Source organism: Protopterus annectens, chromosome 14.part0, assembly GCF_019279795.1.
Source record: "Protopterus annectens isolate FY-2018-M chromosome 14.part0, PAN1.0, whole genome shotgun sequence".
NCBI lineage: Eukaryota > Metazoa > Chordata > Ceratodontiformes > Protopteridae > Protopterus > Protopterus annectens.
The window spans coordinates 476,375,005-476,395,452 of NC_056748.1; positions in this window are offsets into that span (position 1 = coordinate 476,375,005).

Sequence of the window (20,448 nt, forward strand, 5' to 3'; positions counted from 1 at the left end):
CACTCTCTCTCTCTCACACTCTCTCTCACACTCTCTCTCTCTCACACACTCTCTCTCTACTCGTTCTCTCTCTCTCCCTCTCTCACTCTCACGTCATAGACTATTCTGATTTTGGGACTGAACTGAAATAACTAAAAAATCACTGTAACTGCAAATGCAGTATCCTAGTTTATATCACTTGATCTCCCAAAAATAACCCCATGTATTACAACTCCTCACATTTACTCCCTACAGGCTCAGCTTTACACTGCAAACCATATTGGACAAGTCTTCTGTAAATATGTAGATAGTCTCTCTGCCGTTACTCTTTCTCACTGTCATTGCTCACAGTTGTACAAGTACAGTTTAAAAAATATGTGCACAGTTTGTCTCTTATTGCCCACGTCTGTACAAGTGCAGTTTAATAAATATGTACACAGTTTGTCTCTCTGCCTTCACTCTGTTCATTGACATTATCATCCTCTTTGGATCTTTGCCCTCATTCACTGTCATTGCGTGCATCCCGTCTCTGTACAAGTAAGACGCATGTTTTTTTTTTTTATGCAGGGGCCTGTTTCCTGTCTTCATCATTGCCTGAAAATTTCTGTAGAATGTAATTATGTTTGCAACATCATTAAGCAAGTGATTTTTTTTAGTTTTACAAGTATATATCTTTGCCTTTTGCTGTATGTAGTATTTTACTATTGCTACTTTTATGTGTATCAAGGGTAGAGCTTGCAATTGGTCTTGCTGTGATGAGTTGCTCTGTGCCACGCAGCGAAATGCAAATAAAGTAAAATTGCATCAGTAGTAGCTTTGGGAAGTGCAAGGACCAGAGACAATGAATGCATTGTCTTACATATCCACATCTACATTATTTCCATAAAATGACAGGTGTAAAGTTTTATCACTTTCCATGACATATTCTACAGTGTTTGATTTTTGTTTTTCAGGCCTGAAGAGTGGAAAATTTAAAATGTTGGATGTTGTGGAATCCCTTGGGTAATGTACAAGATTTGTGTTTTCACTTTTCTCATGCAAAAATGATTTACTTTAGCATGCATTTCTTTTATTTTGACAACTTTAGTAAGTAATAATTTTTATAGTTGCTGAACATTGCAGTATATTACAATAAATATTGTGCAGATTTGTCCAAGTTTACCTCGTGAGATTGTTAAACTGACCATTCTTAATTGAAGTAGGGCATGTTTCATGGAAGGGGCACAACATCAGATTTCTCAGTTTAATGAAAGTGGGTCCACTGATTGCTGCATTGGGATTGATATCCCTTCCCCATCATTCAGTGACTGAGTAATTTAGTTCTAGTGCAGGAAGCACCTTCTGTATCTGATGAGAGTAAGGGCTTTGTCTTTGTGTAAAATGTCTGTTCTTTTTTTGTGTTTTGAACTCTTATTGTTACAGTCCTTTGCTATAACAGAGTATCACTTTTCTTTTTGTTTGCCCTAAGTGATGATCCTAATGTCTTAATTTGCTTGTTAATTTTGCATGCCATTCATATATCTAGGTGATTCTACTACAGTTTATTTTCCCCTTAAGCATATAGATGGATTGAGAGGTCCATACTTTCTCTTCATTGAAACATCTGTCTAGGTAAAAATTCTACCAGGCTCACCCAAGGCAAAACATTTCATGGTTAGTAGCTTTGGCTGCTTAGCACAGCAGTACTTGTTACCTTCCTGAATTATTAGTCCGAGTAATTCATCAGCTTTATTTCCTAAACTGTCTGTTACAGTGGTAACACCTTAAAGGGCTATTAAATCTGCTACACTTGGTCAAGGTAAACTCTGTATCTCATCTTCTGAAAAAGATGTCACATATTCCATTATCTTGTTGGAACCAAAAAAAAAAAACGTATTTGCTTATGTGCAGTTTATCCTGAGCAAACGGTCTGTAATCTAGAAAGCACTCCTTCCTATATTTGAATAATTTTCCTTGGTAAACTGTAGTAAGATGACCTAGCCATTTGTTAAAAGTATGGACCTTGATGTACAAGTAATGTGTCAAGAACGTAGAAGTAATAATCTCATTTAGTACATAATAATTTTATTTACTCCAGGTGTTTCAGTTATCTCCTAATATTAAATTCTTCATGAATTGTAAAAATTTGATTTTTTTGGACAAACCCTTATGATTTTCACTGCACCTCAAAGCGGCCAATTTGAGCACAGGGAGGGTTGATATGTAATTAACTCCTTATTGATGTTGCATGGATTCAATTATTATTTATTTATTTGCAGTTGGTTTACCAGGATAGTCCATTGGGCCAAATAACCCATTTTCAATGGAGTCTTGGGGAGAAAAGCTCCAGAACTAAGTATGTTACAAAAAGTGATTCATACTAGTTATACAAACACTATAACAAATTACAAATTATATAATAATCCAAAGTATTTTGACACCAGAAAACAATTTCAAGTAAACACAGAAGAAATAATTATGAAAGAACATTAGATACAATTAATAGATTATAGATTGTAAAGAATAATGCATGAAAAATTTTGAGTTTGTATCATATTAAAAATACTGAATCAAGTTTCTGAGAAATAACAGAAATTTATGAAGGAAGCACTTAGGAGGTGAGGCCTAGTGCAGTTTTCCCTATAAAATGAAATGATAATGTATATTAGTTATGAGTAAATAATCAGGAAAAATGCAAGAGGAATCAAGGCAAAGAAGGAAGATGGCAATTGCAAGTAAACTAGCTATGTGGGGTGGGAGCAAGGGCATTCCCACTTGGATACTAGGTGGGAATGAAGAGATCTTTTAAAAATAAAGTGGTTGGGGGTGGTGCGGATGGATGATGGTAGAGAGTTTCAAAGGCGGGCAAGGACAAAAAGATAGAAGATTTTTCCCTGGGGGACGAGTGGGTTTATAGATTTCTAATAGATTTTGATTGTTGGACCTCAATATTCTATCAGGAAGGTGCATTTTAAAAGCTGATGAAAGGGAGGGACAGAGAGAGGAAGTTGAAAATGAGTTTGTGAGCAAGAGTTAGTTGAATGTATGTGAGATAGTTAGGAAGCTCTAGCCATTTTAGTATATGGAGTGAGGAACAGTGGTGTGAGGAGGACTTGTGGTTGGTAGCAAACTTGGCTATTTTGTTATAGCAAGAGGAATGTTGGGTTTTTAGGCAGGACTGTAGATTAGTTAGGAATGGGGCTCCGTAGAGAAGGGAGGGGATAAGAAATGAAGTAGAGAGAGTGATTTTGGCAGCAGGTGTGAGGTATTTATTTTGCCGGTACAGCATACCATGTTTTTGGTGTTTTTATTTTTATATTTAGCTGTAGGTGAGAGTTAAATTTGAGTTGGTTATCAATTTGGACCCCAAGTAGTTTGGTCTCTGACACTAGTTCCAGAGGTGAATTATTTTGACTAGTGATAGAGAATGTGTTTGTGTTGAAGGAGACAGCTTTAGAGGGGGAGAATAGCATTAATTTGGTTTTGGAGGCATTGAGAGCGAGATGATTTCTTTTCATCCACTGCTCAGTAGTTGTGAAAGCTTCTTGGGTCAATTTTAGGAGTGAGGGGATAGAAGAGGCAGAGCATATAATAGTGGAATCATCTGCGTATTGGATGATGTCTGAGAAAGGAATAGAGTTATGGAAATCATTTATAAATATATTAAAGAGAGGGGGACCTAGTATGGACCCTTGGGGTACCCCAGTAGGGGTATTTAGAAATGAGGAAGTGGCCTTTTTCCATATTACTGCTTGAGATCTGTTAGATAAGTAGTTGGAGAACCAGTTCAATGAGGAGGGAGATAGGTTAAGTCTTGAGAGTTTGGTTAGTAGCAGGTTATGAGAGATAGTGTCAAAGGCCTTAGAGAGGTCGAGTAGTATGGTAGAAACAATTTGGCTAGAGTCACGTGCTTTGTTAATAGTTTGAAGGAAGGAGAGGAGGGCAATCATAGTGCTGTGATTAGGTCTGAATCCATGTTGTGTGGGAGTTAGTAGGTGATTTTCTAAAGGGTAAGGAAGGAGTTGAAGATGAATACATTTTTCTAAGATTTTAGAGATGGGAGACAGGATAGCAATGGGGCGGAAATTAGTAACATTGTTATTGTTGCCCCCTTTGTGCAGAGGGATGATGTAGGCCTTTTTCCAGATTTGGGGTACTGTACTTTCTAAGATAGAGCGGTTGATTAAAATGCTAATAGGGATGTTATCAGGAGCATTAGTACATGGCTTCAGTTTCAGAAGGAGTTTCTTTATAGTGGAAGTGGGTATAGGTTTGAATGAGAAAGAGGGAGAGTGTGCGGGGGGGGAGTTAGGGGCAGATGAAGATAATGAAGTAGTTAGAGTAGGAGAAAATGTGGAGGGAGAAGAATTGGTAAATGGAGATGTGGGAGTAGTGGCGGTGCTGGGTGGAGTGCTGGGGAGAGAGGGTGGGGGAGTATTTGAGAGTGTAGTGGTGTTAGAGAAGGATGATGTTAATTTGGAAATGGATTAAATGAAAAAATAATTAAATTGTGTAGCCAGATCTAGGTCAGGAGCGTTTGGGTCTGGGGTAGGGGTATTTTGTTTACTAGGGTTGAGGAGAGTAGAGATACCTTTCCAGAATTTCTGGGGGTTTGATTTATTGCTATTTTGGAGTGTGGAGAAGTAGTTTTGTCGATTGGAAATTGAGTTTTTTTTACCCTGTTTCAGAGAATTTTATATTCATTTTGGACTAGGGGGGATCTGTTTTTCTGGTAATGTGCCCAGACTTTATCTCTGTGTCGCATAGATGCTAGTGTATTTTTGGACAGCCAGGGGGCTGTTTTAGTTTTAATTCTCTTAGTCCTTAAGGGTGCACGAGAATCAAGTATTTGTAGGAAAATTGAATTGAAGTGGGCAACTGCGTTATCTAGAGATAATGTTTTTAGGCAGTTCCAATTTATGGATTTTAGAGAGTTTGAGAAGCTTGTAGGATCAAAGTTTTTTTGGTTACGGATAGTAATAAAATTATGGTTACGGTGTAGGAGTAATGGGAGTCGCTGTGTGAAGATGGGTATGTGGTCACCAAGGGGATCAGGTAGAGTACCGCTGTCAGAGAAATAGTGGGGGTGAGAGACTAGAATCCAGTCTAGAATACTGCCATTAGAGGGGTTTTTAGAGGGGTATGTTGTGGAGTTGATAAGTTGTGAAAAGTTGTAAAGGTTGATATTAAGAGGGTTTTTAGGGGACTGAATGGAGGCCCAGTTAATATTCATATCACCAAGTATTATTGTTTCATTGCTAATGTTGTTAGAGAGCCAGGAGAGGATATCTTCAAGTGTAGAAATATTCTCTCCTGGGGGGATATAGAGTGCGGCTATACAAATGTGTTTATGTGAGTTAATTTGGAGAGATGTGAGGAGAAGTTCAGCATTTTTGAAGTGTGGAATGAGTTTGTTATAGGGGGTAACTGACAATGAGGATGAATATAGGAGAGCTACTCCACCTCCTTTTTATGGGGCCTGTCTTTTCTAATGATTGAATAGTTTGGCGGAATTATTTCAGAGTCTTTTATATAGGGTTTTAACCAAGTTTCTGAGATTGTTAGGATATCCGGTTTATTGTGAATGAGCCAGGCATGAAGGTTAGGAACTTTGTTTACTATACTTTGGGAGTTAAAGGAAGTAAATAAAATGAACTTGTCTGTAGAGGAAACTGTGGAGGGGCCAGGGTTGGGATGGATATCACCGGATAGTAGAGTAGAAATTAGATATAAGAGTGGCTTAGAGAGGTAGACTGACAGTTTGTTAGGTAGATTGGATTCTATTGTGGATTTAAGGAATCTGCTAGTAACAGTGGGGGGAAAATGTTTTTGAAGGGTAATGTATTTGTATGGGAAAAGTAGGAGGTTATTTATAGGATATAGATGTGGAGAAATAGGAGTGTGTGAGTATGGTAGAGTAGAGTCAAGGTGGTTGGTAACGTGGAGAGGTCGTGCATGGTGAAAGTTAAAGGGTTGGGTGATGTAGTAAAGATAGGATAAATTCAGGAGAAGTAGAAATAATAAGGAAATGAATGAGGATTTTGTAGGCATGATGGAATGTGGAATATGTAGAGCTGATATGCTGTTGATAAAATATTTATGAATATAAGAGAGTTATGTTTGTATAGGAGCAGGTAAGTTTAGGAGTATAAGAGTAGAAGTGGGAAATAGAGTTGGGATTGGAGTGGGTGTGGTTTGGGAGTGGGGTGGAGTGTAGTGCAAGTAGAGAGGAATTCTACTGGTTAGGTGGGATAGGTGTGGTGAGTAAGTAAAGATTTAATGGGCAGAAAGAGGGAGGGGTAGATGTACGGATTATGTGGTTGGTTGGATAAGAATTTCTGTGGGTGTGCCTATGGGGGAAATAAAGGTAGATGCACTGGGGGTGGGTGGAATTTGGGGGCATGGTAGGGGAGCGGAGTGAGCCCGCAGGGCAAACGGAGCGGGAAGAACCAAAGAGGTCTGGAGAGGTTCGAGAGTCTATCAGTAAAGTGTTGTTTGCAGAGGGGTAAGTTAGAATGGAAGAAAGACCTGGGTGTGTTGGGTGAGAGTGAACTATGAGAAACTAGAGAGAGTGAGTAGGAAAAGAGATGTTACAGCTAGAGTGAACTAAAAGAGTTTAGGAGATACAGTGAGAAGGAGGAAGGTTAGAGCTTTGAGAGAATACCTGAAGTACATGCAGTGAAGACTGCTGGCTTTAACGTAGAGTCAGTCAGCACCAGCACTTACTTAGGATGTATATCTTGATTCTGCTTTAGCTAAACATCATACCCAAATTCATCTAAAAGTTTCCTTTCAGCCTGTTTTTTTTACTTGTGTTTCTGATACTGAATATCTGTCACTATTGTATTGTCAGGGACATCAGTTGCTGTATCACCATTGTCGATCTCTTTTGAACTACTAGCCCTGCAAGGACCATTATAAATTCCATTTTTATTTGTATACATAATACATTTACTCACAGTAATGTCAGTGATGCTGTCACTTTTTAGCATTTGTAGATTCTAAGTATTACTCTAAATTTGATAAACTCCCTGCAACTACATTTGACTCCATAGTAGCACCAACATGCTCTTTATCACTTTACCATCAAGTGTTAACACTGCAGTATGATTTTCCTCCAGCAAATACATACAGGAAGATAACACCAAACTATCAGTATTACAGAAACTGTCCCTTTTAACAACACCTGCATCTGCATTTACTTTATCTATTCCCTGGATCTGTGACAAACTGTCAAATGGACAAATTGTTCAATCTTATGGTTTTGATCATATGACTTAAGACAATCAATCCATTAAAAAAAAATCCAAAATGAAAACAGTACCCACATACAACAGAGAAATTCATTTGCAGGGGAAGGCCCCCCCTGCTAATTATTTATGCCACCTCCGAGTTCGTACCACAGTGAGGAAAAGGGCAAATTTCCTGATCCCTACTGTAATGAAGTATTAGGCAGAATGGTTTGATAGACTGAATTTTCAATCACATGGTTTCATTGGAACCAGTCTATTATAAATTCCCTTAAGGTCGTAAAACCTTTTCCAAAATGACACTGATAATCTCTTACAGCAATTATAATTTTGTTGCTAATTATACCAGCTAATTCTTTTAACCTTGTACAACTCCAACAACTTAAACTGAAACCCTTTTATATTACTAAATGTTGTTTATGTAGTTTGAACTGACCAGATCTTCAAGACCATAAGAATTAAGCGACTCCATTATTTCAAAAATAATATATATAGCCTAACAAAATAAATGCCTTTTGTATAAAATTCCTCCCAGTTAACCTGTTTATCCTTGTCATCACTGATATCACATAAAGATCCACAAACCGAGATATGAGATGTTTGTTCACTAAGCGGGTCCTTTTAACTAAGTAATGCTCCTTTCCTGTTCAGTAGGAGCCTAGTCAAAAACACACCAATGGCAGCAAGAGAAAAGAAATGAAATAAAATAGAGAAAACTGTCACTCTGTCCAAAAAGTACAGGAAGTTAGAAAACAATAAACTGGCTGTCTAGAAAACCAAACATTTTTAAGTCACAATCACCAATAACGCTGTTGCACTGTTTATCATCATCAGCCCCTTTTCCCATTTTCTACATGGGGTCTGGGTATCGTGTTAACTGTTGCCATCTCTCTCGATTTCATTGCCACACTTCTGCCTTCAACACTCATGCCTGACTGTTGCAGATCTTCTTTCATACAATCCATTCACCTCTTTGCTAGACGTCCTCGTTTCCTTTTACCTTCTTCCTGTCTGTCCAAAATAATCTTTACCATGTTGTCTTCTACTTTCCTGCACCTGTGTCCAAGCCACTGTAATCTGTTATCTTTGATCTTTTCTGCAATTGGAGCTACTTTGGCTTCTGCTCTTATGTCCTCATTTTTTTTCTTCTGTCTTACAGTGCGCATCCTACCATCCTTCTCAATCACTTCACTTGCATCACCTCTAGCTTCTTCATCTGTTCTGCCTTTACAGCCCAGGTTTCTGTACCATACTGTAGTACTGGTCACATCACAGTTTTTTATCTCTTACTTTTCTGCTTCTTTGGCATTTTTCTGTCATAGGCTACACCTGAGACTCAGTGCCAGTTGGCTACAGCCCCTCTGATTCTAGCTTTGACCTCTTCATTCAGACTTCTCCGAGATACTTGAAGCTGTTTACCTGTTCCACTATCTTCCCTTCTATCTCAGTTCTCAGCTTCTTCTGATTTCCCCAATGTGTTGCTATTGCCACTGTCTTATCTGTGCTTAGTTTCATCTCATGTGTCTTCAGTTTTGCATTCCATTCCCCTATCCTTTGAAGTTCTTGCTCAGTCTGCCTCTAATTCCACATCATCTGCATACAGTAAATTTGTTGATCTGTCCTCTCCAAACTGTTTGCAAATGTAGTCTATCCCCAGTATGAGTAGCAATGGGCTCAGAGCTGAACCCTGGTGTACACCCACTCCCACTGGGAACCCCTCTTTGAGTCCAAACACTGTTCATACTTGAGTCATTAGGACCTTGTACATAGCCTATACTAATTCTACCGATGTTTCTGGGATGTCAAACCACCACAGTTCTGCCCAAACCAGCTTTCTTGGGACCTTGTCATATGATTTCTCCAAGTCTTGGAATACGCAATTTCCTCTTCTATAGCTTCTTTTCAACTATCTGTCTCACTGCAAACATTGGGTCAGCTGTGCTGCATCCTGATCTGAATCTGAACTGCACATATCCCATCTTACATTCCACTACTCAGTGTATCCGTTTATTAGTCACCCTCTCCAGAACATTCATGCAGTGTGATTGGAGCTTAATGCCTCTGTACTGCCCTCAGTTGTGAATATCCCCTTTGTTCTTCTACACTGGCCCAAGTATGCTTATTCTACAGTCCTCTGGGATATGTCTTTCTCTCCACACTGCTATGAGTACCCTCAGGAGACATTTCTCCCCTATCTCACCCAGCATCTTTATCATATCTGCTACGACCTCATCTGAGCCTGCTGCTTTCCCTGACTTCATTTTCCTTAGTGCTGTTCTTACTTCTTGTAGGGTGGGGTCCTCGTCTCTCATCGTAGGTTGTTTCTGGGGTAGTACAGCTTCAGTGGGGGTTTTCTTGATTCAGAAGCTGATGGAGATATTCCTTCCATCTGCCTTTGACCTGTGGACTGGTGAGCAGGTTGTTGTTGGCATCCCTTATGATGGGTATCTGACTGTCTTCTTTATTTTTCTGTCTTTCCCTTGCAACCTGATATAGTTTCTTTGTACCACCTACTGAGCAACTTTCCAGAAGTTGGTAGAGTGCCTCCGATGCCCTATTCTTTGCTATTGCAACTCTTTTCTTAGCTTCTTTGTTAGCCAGCCAATATTGCTTCCTAGCCTGGTCGTACACTACTCCTTTCTTTTGATTACTTCCTGGACTTCTGCATTCCACCACCAGCTTTCCTTATGCACCTTATTTCCATATCTGGCTCAGACACATATCTGTTCTGTAGTCCTAACACATGCTTTTTTGAGGCACTTCTGTTCTTCTTCAACTCCACCTCTTTCCTTGACTTCTTGGGGGGCTAGAGCCCTGGGTAATTCCTTGAACTGTTCTACTTTTTCTCCAGTCAACTTCCAGGTCTGCAGTCTGATCTCTGACCCTAGAGCCTTCTCTGACCACTGCTTGCAGTCGATTGTGGCAACCAGTGGTTTATGCTATGGCCCGACTGTTTCACTGGGAATGACTCTCCAATCATGGATTCTACCCCAGTGCCTTTTCCTTACTGGGAGGAAGTCTGAGTTGCATGTTGGCTACTCTTGTATGTGATCTTGTGACTGTCTCTCTTTCTGAACCATGTGCTGGCTACTATCAGTCTGTTTGCCAGACAGAACTCTAGAATTGCTTCTCCTTTATTCTTGTTGCCCCACCCATGTGAACCTAGGCAAACCTCCTATCCTGTTCTGTCTGTCCTGATTATGTGCATTCAAATCACCCATTAACACCAATTCATGTTATCCTGCTTTGTCTAGTAGGTCCTACAACTGCTGTCGGAATTAACTGTTTTCCTCACTATCACAACCCTGCTGTGGGGCATAGGTTCATAAATTAGTACTAGGCTAACTACCCTTGCAAGCCATTTGAAGCCTATCCAATTATCCATTGTGAGACTCAAACCCTGCACCTTGTGCTTGTAAGGCAAACAACCTTAACCATTAGGCCACCCTCCCAACCCTCAGCATAGGCTGAGATTATGAATACTGCCCTATCATTACACTAGTCTCTGGTTCCCATGAGTCTGTCACTAATTCTGATATCCCTCACTACGTTCTGAAGCCTGTCTCTTACCACAATATCCACACCATTTCTAATCTCTCCCCCTCCTGAGTAGTAGACTCTGGATCCCAAGTCAAGTGGCTTTGCTGCACTGCCCTTCCATCTTGTCTCTTGGATACATAGAATGTCCAGCCTCCTCTGTATCATCATGTCGTCCACTTCCAAGCTGCGTCCTGTCAGTGAACCTACATTAAGTGTAGCATTTCTCAGTTCATGTCTGACAGGCTGATTGGGTTTTTGGTTTTGCGTCCAGCTTTCACTCAACAGAACTATCCCAGGTAACCCAGGCTGGGCAACTAGACACCGGCTAGCCAATAGCTTATTGACCCAGGGCTGCTGGGCTTTCTGGCAGGCACAGACTGGCCAATAGGGGCATATACACCCCTCCTGCCATTAGCATGGGTCCCTGGTGTAGGTCAGAGTAGGCTGGGTCCTCAACCCACTTATAACCAGTAACTGTCCATGCCTATTTTGGCAACATTAGTCAACATGACCGAACCACCTAGATCCATATTTTACACTGTCAAGTGGCTAGCCCTGCCACGACGTGAAGTCTGTGATCTGTGTTCTATCTTGAGGATACTGCACACCACAGTAGATGCCCAAAGCAGTTAGTCTCTGCAACTCTGCCCACAGCTGCATTTGTTGGTGAGTTTTTTTTTTTTTTTTTTTTTTTTTAGATGGAAAAGTCAGTATGTTTGTTTTACGGAGGTGGGGGGAACCCCACAGAGGCACAGGGAGAACATGCAAATTCCAAACAGGCATTGGTCAGAGTCAGGATCGAACCTTGTAGCTTGTGCATGGGAGGCGAAAACCTTTACCATTATGCCAACTTATCTCTGTTACACTGTTTAAAATGATGGTAGATCATTCTGAGGCTAAAGCAGAAGTGAAGTAGATTCATTCAGTCATCTCCCATTTTTGATGTGCAGCAGTACTCTCTGGGATAGTAAAACAAAAAGTAACACAAGTAGTACCAACACTACATGAGTAGTATATGCTAACTACAATACTATGGGACATATGTTGCTAAGGATCTGATGTCTGGCCGGTATTCAAAGCTTTTGGGCACCTTCCACACTTACTGTATATGTGCGTGCCTAAATCAAAGCAGAAGTACAGGTACCAAAATTCAAAACATCCTTGCTGTTGAAGGTAACAGTCAGACCCTGTCTTAAGTGGTTCAGCATTTTGCTTGTTTGATGTTTTGGGCAAATAAGTACCACTGTGGGGTCTTTATTTCCATATTTCTGTGAAGTTGTTGGTGGTAATTTAATGTCTTGGAGGAAGGAAAAGTGTTGGTATGGACAGCCGATTCTGCATAAAGATTCCCATACAGCTTGTCTTTTTTTTGCTTAGAAGACACTGTCAGTTTGTTGTTTACTGTAACAATTATTAGAAGTTATCTTGGCTGCCTTAACATTAACTTAGGGAACCAACAGTTTAAGGCCCTTGCCCAAGCAATGATGAACTCTGATGGCAGTACCTCAGTTGTCCCCCTGCTGGATGCCAAGAAGAAGAAAACTAAGAGTGATCACTGAAATGTTTGCTTATACCTCCTGCCTTAAGCTGTCCTTCATTGACGACTTTGCTGTGGCAATATCAGAGTCCTTAGACTATTTATCTACTTCTTCTAGTCTTCTGTGATCCTCCTGTAGAAAGGTTAAGAGTCTAGCATGTCCTCAGGTTGATGTATGCTTCCTTTTGACAAAGGAGAACTGTGCTTTATCTGGGAAGACCAGATTGTATCCCACAGTTGCTAGTCAGGAAGAGGTACCGGCACCAGCTTTGAACTATATATATCTGAGTCTTCTCAATTGCTCTTTAGATTCTCCTAGAAAAAGAGTCAGAAAGTTAAACATGTTTTTCCCTCCTACAGCACTTTCTTTAAAATAATGTAGAGAGGAATGATTTTCCTAAGCAAAAGGTCTTTTTAAGGCCTTTTGGTTAATTCACGCTACTTCTCCATCTTCTTCACATTGAAAAAGGAAAAGATCAAGCATTGAGTCCCAGTCTGACATCGAGAAGGGTGACTGGAATATTCTTTTCAGGTATCTTCCTCCGAGTCCATGAAGTCAGAAAATATTTCTTCAGAATCCCAAGTGGAAGAAATTTCCTTTTGTGACACTACAGGCAAGATGGCAGACCTGTTTCAATGTGAGCAAAAATAAATTTCTGATACACAGAGGAGATAATGTAACACAAGTGGAAACTCCTAAGCCTTTGGCTGTACTTCTTGTCATAGGTGCACTAGAAGATGCCTTTTAATGCTGCATGTCATTCAACTGTCAGTCAAGCCACTGCACCGAAGATTCCAGGCAGGCTTTACAAGGCACCTCAGACACAAGAATGTTAAGTTGTCATTCTCGCCTTCATTCTTGCTGGATGGGTTCGGAGCCGATCCTCGGCTCCGACTCTGCCTATAGTATAGCTCGAGAGCTGTTTTTACCGGCTTGAGGCAGCCCTATAACCCACAATACCATGCGCTAACTCCCCAGATCTCGTTTGCCGCTTCGCTGCGAGGTTGCCTTTTTTTACCGGCTCAGGTCAGTAAAGAGAATTCTTTCTATAAAACTAATTTTCAGGTAGGTTTTCCAGTTAGATACTCTTTGTTAGGTCCCTACTGATTGTCTTATTCATTACAGCCCTTTTGTAGCCCTTCTTCCCTTCTTTAGTTAATTTTTATTTTTGGGCCTACGGGCTTTACCTTAGTTTTTCCCACCCCTTGCAGAGTCTGTGTGTGGGTTTAGTCAGTTCCCTTAACTTTTTCTAGTTTTAAGTTGAGTGTGTGTGTGGACTGACTGTGATTACTGTGTTTGCTGTTGTTAGGACTATGTCCAAAGACACTAAGGTCTCGGGATTCAAGAAGTGTGACTCGTGCTGTCAGAAAATGTCTCTGACAGACTGTCACACTTCTTGTGTTTATTGCTTAGGGCCTTTACACCTGCAGGATTCTTGTTCTGTCTGTCACGGGTTTAGTTCAAGAGTCCTGCAGGGGCGGCGTAATAAGTTCATCTTAAGGGGCTTGTTAAAGCCCGATGACTCCCCGTCCAAGTCTGGCTCGGGGAAGTCTTTAAAAACCGCCAAGCCCTCGGCTCCAGCTTCTGAGTCGAGGGCTGGCGTTATTGAGATGGCTCCAACATTGGTTCCATTCGGATCCGAGGCGGGCAAAGTGGTATCCTCTCTGAAACCAGTATCGGAGCCGACCCCAGCGTGCAAGCACTCTAGATCCCCCTCACTAGAATCCGTCTGATTAGCTCCGAGATCCCCTCTCCTATCGGAGCGGAGTCATAGGACTCACTCATCTAGGTCATCCAGGCTCTCCGACCACGACATTGAGAGGGTGGTCAGTAGGCTCATAAAATCTCAGGCACTAGCCCAAATGCTCCAGAGCCCATCTGACCAGACTGTGGCTCCTTCAGTACCGCTATCGATTCCTCCTCCTATTCAACTTTCGAGTTCGGAGCTGGGGTTTGTCGGAACCGTAACCTTGCCCACGTCGGAGCCGATACTTCCACCTTTGGCTCCGGTGTCGTTGGCTCCGACCTCTTCATTGGTTCCGTCCGTGGAGAGGTCCGGGCGCCGGGACTCCATTGTCGGCTCCGAGGGGGCGAGTGGCATCGGACCCTTGTCCGACCCCGCTCTCCCTCTCGGAACTTCGGCTCTGGTTAGTTCGGCCCCGACATCATTCTCAGAGCCTTCTCTGTCAGTGCCGGGAGCGGTTCGGGTCTCTTCGGAGCCAGGACTGCCCTTGGTACCTGACAGGGGAGCCTTCGAGGTGATGAGGAGCGTGCTGGACCCAGTGTCCACTCCAAGGTTAAGTTTTGCAGCTCCTCCCTCTACAGTGCCTGTTACGGTTTCTGGCCATCCTCCTGCATCTGACAGCAGAGATCCAAAGCGTAGGGTACCCACTTTGGGTGTCTCCTCCTCTTCCGAGGCCTCCCGTGAAGCTTCAGGGGAACCCCCTAGGAAAAGAAAGTGCAAGAGGAAGTACATAGACTCCCCCGAGTCTGTCACGTCGGACACCGACTTGGATGAGTCGGAGGGTTCCCCGAGATCCCCCTCTGAGGATGTCTCTTTTTCAGACATCCTAGAGATCCTAAAACAGAGGGGAAATTGGGTCCACTCTCAAACCCTCCGAGGACGAGTCGGTTTACCGTGACACTTTTGGATCTCGCCCTTCCACCTCCTGGGTGTCTCCCCCTTTCGACCCACTAATGGAGGTATTGGCTAGAAAGGCGTGGGCAGCTCCTAATTCAATGGAACCTACCCCTAGGAGGCCCTCTAAAGTTATTTCTGCACCAGAGGACAAATCCTTTCTCACCAAAGGTGTTTCAGTTGATGCTATGGTGGTAGCAGCAGCCACTAAGAAGGAATTGGCTGATCCTTCTGTACCTGTTCATCCTCCTAACAAAGAGTCCAGGACCATGAACAGGTACGGCAAGCGGACATTTGCTTCAGCGGCCTTTACTATGCGATCGCTGAACTATTTGTCATTTCACCCGCCTTCAGAGAGACTTACTCAAAGAACTGGGTGAAACTGTACAGGATCCTTCTGCTGCGGGGTATCAGGACAAGATGAACTCCCAGCTGGCCACCCTGAACTCCATTGTTAACTCCTCTTTGCGGCTTATCTCCTACGCAGCCGATGGAGTGAGTAGGGCCGCAGGCACAGGTGTTGCGTTGAGACGTCACGCTTGGATGCGACTCTGTAACTTTGCCGATCCCTTCAAGGCATCCTTCACCAACACCCCCTTTGATGGTTCAGAATTGTTTGGACCTCAGGTGAAGAATACCCTCACCAGATGCGAGCAAGATAGTAAGACTCTCTCTGCCATGGGAATCCATTTTTCCACACCTTCTAAACCTTATCCTAAGGGACAGAGGGGTGGAAAGATGTGGTTCCGCAAACCACAGGGAGTCGTGCCTGCCGCACATGGTGAATTTCCCCCCAGAGGCAGAGGGGGGAATAATAACAGATGCTGCCCCAGGGGCAGAGGGGGTCCACAGAACCAGGGTTCCAGGGAATCTTTCCCTGACCAACCTTTTCAGCATCCCCGAGAAGCTGCCCGACTGTCCGCCTTCAGAGGCAGTCGGGGGAAGATTATCTCTGTACCCGGAAGCCTGGCAATCCCTCTCCCAAGACACATGGGTACAGAAGATCATATCCGAGGGTTACAAAATTCCCTTCACTTCCCCTCCAGTACAACCGCCAAGACCCCTACCAGACGTACCACCCGCACAAAGGGGTCAGGCACAGCTAGAAATAAAAAAGCTGTTAGAAAAAAAGTCATCCAGGCAGTCCCAGCAGATCAGCTAGGATCCGGAATCTACTCCAGATTCCTTTTGGTACCAAAAGAGACTGGAGACCCATTTTGGACCTCAGCAGATTGAACAACTCTGTACAAAAGACAAATTTTCGGATGGTAACACTGCAGTCCATTCTACCCTTTTTGGGCAGAGACAACTGGATGTGCTCATTAGACCTCCAGGACGTGTACTATCATATAAAGATACACAGGCGCTCCAGGAGGTTTCTCCGCTTCCGGCTGGGAGCCAGTCATTATCAATTCAGGACCCTGCCCTTTGGTCTCACCACAGCCCCCCGGGTGTTCACCAAATGCTTGGTAGTGGTCATGGCTCACCTGAGACAAAAAGGATTCCAGGTGTTTCCATATCTAGACGACTGGCTCATTTCCGCTACCACCAAGCAGCATCTTATAATGGCCAGGGATTACACTATTCAACTTTGCAACAATCTAGGTATTTCTATAAATTTTGCAAAATCCTCCTTGTCAATGTATAAACTTTATAGGTGCCGTATTAAACACCACAGAAGTGTCTGCAACATTACCACGTCAGAGAGTGACAGACATAAGGTGGAATGTTCAGTCCCTGTTTCAGCCCGACAGAGTTCAAGTCAAGCTAGTATTGAAAGCGTTAGGCCTCATGGCAGTGGCGATTCTTCTACTCCCATTAGCCTGCTTCCACATGAGGCTCCTCCAGTGGATGCTGTTTTCTCAGTGGTCCTTTCAACAGCTCCCAATGACTCACAGCATCTTGATAACCCCATCATGCAAGAATCATCTCTCCTGGTGGATGGTTTCCCCTCAGCTTTTTCAGGGTAGACCCTTTGTCTCCCGTCTCCCCCCCCCAGTTGCCACAGTGACAACGGATGCCTCCCTGATCGGGTGGGGGGGGGGCATTATCAGGGCAGGACGGTCCAGGGCACATGGCAACAATTAGAACGCCCCACCTGCACATAAATGTCCTGGAGATGAGGGCGGTGCTTTAACGTTGCAGGCCCTTCAGAGCTCTCTTCCCACAGGAACTATAGCAATTCAAACGGACAATATGTCTGTGGTGTGGTACATAAACAAGCAGGGCGGAACAAAGTCCTACCCCCTATGTCGAGAAGCACTCAGACTTTGGCAATGGGCGATTTCCTCTCAACGGTTTCTGATAGCAACGCACATCCCCGGGAAGTCCAACGTCATAACGGACAGATTGAGCAGAACTATCCTCATGCCTCACGAGTGGTCTCTAAATCAAGCGGTAGCAGACAGAATATTTCAGAAGTGGGCCAGCCTTGCTGAGATCTTTTCGCAACTCCTCAAAACAGCAAGTGCCTCGACTTCTTCACACTCTTTCCTCTACCAGGCCATCCCCCCAGAGACGCTCTTGTTCACGATTGGCCCCGGGGTCTTCTATATGCCTTTCCTCCCTTACCATTGATCCCACAATTAATTCAAAAAGCAACCGCATTGAGATCCAAAATGATCCTCATTGCTCCGTTTTGGCCTCGACAAGTATGGTTTCCGTTCCTGCACAGTTACCTACTGGAACAGCCTTGGCATCTGGAACCCCTTTCGGATCTGTTGACCCATCTCACGGGCAGGCTGCATCAGTCTCTTCATTCCCTCAACCTCACAGCTTGGTTGCTCCACTTCCAGCCATAGCCAGGCTTCCCCTTATTTCTCCTCCTGTTCGTGATATCATTCTGGCTTCCCATAGGTCCAATTCTAGGAAGACGTATGCGAGTAAATGGAAGCGTTTTTCGCTCTGGGCACAAGCTAGGTCCTTAGATCCTTTCCATGCACCCATTGATAAGGTTCTAGACTTTCTGGCGGAGCTCTTTCATTCAGGGTCATCGTCACCTACTATCAGGGTACAATTAGCGGCCATTGCTAATTTTCATGTGAGGCTCTCAGAAGCAAATATTATGTCCCACAAACTCTGTAAAGCCTTTCTCAAGGGCATCTTTTTGCTTTGACCTCCAGTTAAGGATCCGCCCCCACAATGGGATTTGAATTTAGTTCTAACCTCATTGATTCTGCCTCCTTTTGAACCTGCAGCCTCTTGCTCCCTCAAGCTTCTTTCTTGGAAAACTCTGTTTTTAGTAGCCATAACATCTGCCAGAAGGGTATCGGAACTTCAAGCCTTGTCTGTCCGTCCCCCTTATTTGGTCTTTCACAAAGACAGGGTAACTCTCAGAACAAATCCTTCCTTCCTACCGTAAGTGTCCTCTGAAGCAAATCTAAACCACTCCATTGACTTGCTGGTCTACTTCCCAGACTATTCCAACAGGGCTGAACAGAAATTACATTCATTGGATGTTCATCGCCAACTACGGTATTATCTAGACAGGACAAAACAACTCAGAAAGTCAGACCAGCTCTTTCTCTCTTATGCTGCAGGAAAGAAAGGGCTTCCAGTATCAAAGGTTACTCTTTCCAGATGGTTGACCTCTATTATTACCTTTGTCTATGAGTTGAGACCCAGGCAACTTCCATCTAGGCCTAAGGCTCATTCAACCAGGGCACTATCAACATCAACGGCCTTTCAAGCAAGGTTACCATTAGATGCCATATGTGCAGCAGCTACATGGGCTGTACTCAGGAGTCTGTTCCATTGAGCCACCCAGGACTAAGGTGCTAGGGATGCTGTCCCATCCAGCAAGAATGAAGGCGAGAATGACAACTTAACATTAAGAAGTTATGTTCTTACCATAATGTTCCATGTTAGTTGTTTTCTTCTCGCCTTCTTTCTTGCGTCCCTCCCTCCTGCCCCCTAGCCTGGACAGACTTGAAGTCTCGGAGTCCTTCCATTTCTGGAGATACAACATGTTACAGTTTCCCCGTATCTTTAGTGTTACTACCAGGGAGTCCGTACTTGCAAATGAGGATTATAATAATATATTTATACTATGTCTTAGCTTCCAAACGAGATCTAGGGAGTTAGCGCATGGTATTGTGGGTTATAGGGCTGCCTCGAGCTGGTAAAAATAGCTCTCGAGCTATAGTATTGTCTGAGTCCTTCCATTTCTGGAGATACAACATGTTTCGGTTTCCCCGTATCTTTAGTGTTACTACCAGGGAGTCCGTACTTGCAAATGAGGATTATAATAATATATTTATACTACGTCTTAGCTTCCAAACGAGATCTGGGGAGTTAGCGCATGGTATTGTGGGTTATAGGGCTGCCTCGAGCCGGTAAAAATAGCTCTCGAGCTATAGTATAGGCCTAGTCGGAGCCGAGGATCGGCTCCGAACCCATCCAGCAAGAAAGAAGGCGAGAAGAAGACAACTAACATGGAACGTTATGGTAAGAACATAACTTCTTATTCTTTTTCAGCATCTTGTAGGTGATTCATCTGTTCATCCTCTAGCCAAAGGAACTGGCTCCAATCATCTTACTGCCTCTGATCCTGTACCTTCAGATGATTATGGCAGAGCTTTTGACAGGTGCAGGAAGAAAGTTTATATACATTCCATCGTAGCTATCAAGAAGAGTTCATTGTCAAGCACACATGGCTAAATATCTTCCGACAGTTTTGGCTGACATGAATAAGACACTTGTAGAGTTAACTTCTTGTATTAAGTTCTCTATTTTCCAAGATTTCTTTAGTTAGACAAGTCACTAAGCATTCTTTGAGAAGCTCTTATGCTGCGAATACAATTAGTAGAGCTGCAGCAGCTATGTCAGTATTATGCCAAAACCTTCCCGAGGATGTCAAATCTTAAATTCTTAATTCTGCCTTGGATAATGAGATATTATTTTGTACCTCATCTGCTGCAGTCTTGAAGATATTTGATAATAGAGGAAAACTGAGCCAAGGGTTTAAACAAATGTTTCAATTCCCTGTTTCCAAGTATAACAGAAATTACATTTCAAGTTCTGGGCCATTTTATAGGAAGCCATTTAAACAATCCCAACAAGAATCAGGAAAGCACCAATTCAAGATGCAGTGACATGGCAGCTCTAAGAAAAAAAGGAGGGACACTTCATGCCCAAAGTAACATAACTGACTGTGCCCACTTTCCTTGCACCCTGGCAACTGTCTAAAGCTTTCAAGGATAACACAGGCAGTCAGTGTCTAAAGCAATAGGGCACCTTCCACTGAGCCAAACAGCTCATCTTGAGCTAACTAAAAAGATAGGTTTGAACACCGAGTCCTTTAGAGCCTTCCTGTCATTGAAGGGAGCACACCTATGCAGGCTTTAGAGGATCAAGGGTCAGCTTCTACTGTTCTATTGCTGTGCAGATAAGTTCCCTTTAGGAAAACCACTTCCACATCAAAAAATTGTTTTATTTACTTTCCTGTTTATGAAAGTTATTTTATTTTTTTAAGCTGGGAGCTTGTGTTTTGATGGTCTGTCATGAGGCTTAACTGTACCCTTAA